The sequence below is a fragment of the Delphinapterus leucas genome, chromosome X, assembly GCF_059928025.1.
Source record: "Delphinapterus leucas isolate spDelLeu-1000000601 "Yukka" chromosome X, BTC_Dleu_Yukka2, whole genome shotgun sequence".
In the NCBI taxonomy this organism is placed as follows: domain Eukaryota; kingdom Metazoa; phylum Chordata; class Mammalia; order Artiodactyla; family Monodontidae; genus Delphinapterus; species Delphinapterus leucas.
This window is the reverse complement of record NC_143150.1, coordinates 14,196,775-14,198,807: the sequence shown is the minus strand read 5'-3', so window position 1 is coordinate 14,198,807 and position 2,033 is coordinate 14,196,775. Positions and strand designations below refer to the sequence as shown.

At 37.6% G+C, this 2,033-nt stretch overlaps 1 pseudogene; it reads left to right on the top strand.

Moving 5' to 3' along the window:
• The first annotated feature begins 732 nt into the window (after window positions 1-732).
• On the top strand, window positions 733-1,126 carry LOC111164573 (prefoldin subunit 4 pseudogene; annotated as a pseudogene).
• Window positions 1,127-2,033: the final 907 nt, after the last annotated feature.

Here is a 2,033-nt window from a genome sequence, read left to right as displayed (position 1 = left end):
AAAGGCAAAGTACAAACTGGGAAAAAATTTGCAATCCATATAAGAGACAAAGGGTTAATAGATGCATAGATGAGGAGGCAATACATACGCATAGAACTAAAATAAACACCTGATAGCAGAAAAATGGGTAAAGGGCTTGAAAATGCCATTCACACTAGTGACAAGTAAATATATGGGAAAACATTCAACACCAAACAGTAATAAAAGCAATAAAATTTAAACAGAAAAGTTTTTACCTATGACATAAAAAGGAATAATGATATTCAGGATTAATGGTAGCCCATGTAAGTAGTCACCCTCAGACACTGCTGATAAATTTGTAAATTGAAATTGGTATAATCTTTCTTGAGGCTTTTTGGTATCATATCTAAAAGGAATTAAAAGGAAGCATTCCTGGAGCGCTTGGTGTGCTGGGCACTTGGGCAGAGGCTGGGGGTTGGCTGCAGGGAGCTGGGGGGCGTGGGATGCTGACAGTATGCAGCTCTGAGGCCCGGTATGGGGCCCCAGGGACCGGAGGTGAGGTACCCAACCAACCACGATGGGGCACCAGTGCCGAGGCTCTCAGTGGGCTTTAGACCACCCTTCCCTTTGCTGAGAGTGCTCCTGGGGAGTCTGAGGACCTCACAGTCAAGGCCTTGCCCTTAGGATCTGCTAAGCCAAAGGTCGCATTGACTGCATCAATCATCATGGCAGGCACTTCACCTGGATAATCACATTTAACCCTCACAAATCCATGGAGTGAGTGCTACTATTACCGTGGGTCTTGCAGAAGATGTCAATATTACTTTTGAAGATCAACAAGAGATAATTTTGCATGGACTGACTAGAAGAACAGAGCTAAAGGAAGAAATAGAAGTGATAAAGCAACAATTCCAAAAGCTAGAAGATGCTTGTGATGACATCACGCTGCCAGATGACTACTTAATGACACCTTATCCAATTGGTGATGCTTTCACTAGCCGTTTTCAAGAAGAAACACCATAAATGGTAGAAGAAACATTTGCAAGAGGAAAATGACATCTTAGAATTCATAGTGGAATCAAATCAGCAAGTGTGAGCAGATTGGAAAGTTCAATTACATGCCAAAATTAGGATCAACATAAATCTCAAAGCTGATGAGCATTAAAAGTTCTATACCTTTTTTTTTGGCCATGCCACGTGGCATGCAGGATCTTACTTCCCCAACCAGGGCCCGAATCCGGGCCCCTTGCAGTGGAAGCATAGAGTCCTAACCACTGGACCACCAGGGAATTCCCAATATACTTTAAAATTTTTATTTAATACATCCAAATATTGTTTAAAACGAAAAAATAAGCATTTCTTTTGACCCAGCAATTTCACTTCTAAAAACTGCATCCTAAGAAAAATAAACATAGATGTACATTAAAAGCGACACGTGTTCAACAGAATATTACTGACAATAGAGAAAAACAGTAAACAACCTTAATGTCCAACAATAGGAGACCGGTTAAAGATATGTATGGCACATGCATGCAATGGAATAATGGAATATAATATGTATACTGTATATAATAATGGAATATATTTATTCACTATGTACATACATATTTATTAACATTCATGTTCTGAACATATTTAATGACATGAATTATGTCATTTTAAACCTAAAAGCAAGCTACAAAATTTTATATATCTAACATGCTCTTATTTTTGTAAAAAATAGAATAGTGCATAAAAACGAAAGGCTATATATACATTCTCAAGCTAATAATAGTTATCTGTGACATTAGGAGTCATTTTACTTTTTTCTTTGTAGTTTTTTTAATTTTCAGAAATTCCACAGTGAACACATATCCCTTCTGTAAATATGAAAAACAAGTAAATGTTATTTTATGTATTAAATAAAGAGATCTTGTATTGTGGAACAATTTATTGGTTACTTCAAAGCACAGGGGGTCTTACAATAGGCAAACGCTTGTCCAATTTTCAGGTCTGTACAGACCTGGAATTTCTGTGCTAAAGGGCAAGTAGTAAATAAGAGATAATATGCCTTCCTGTCTTCTTGCGGGGAG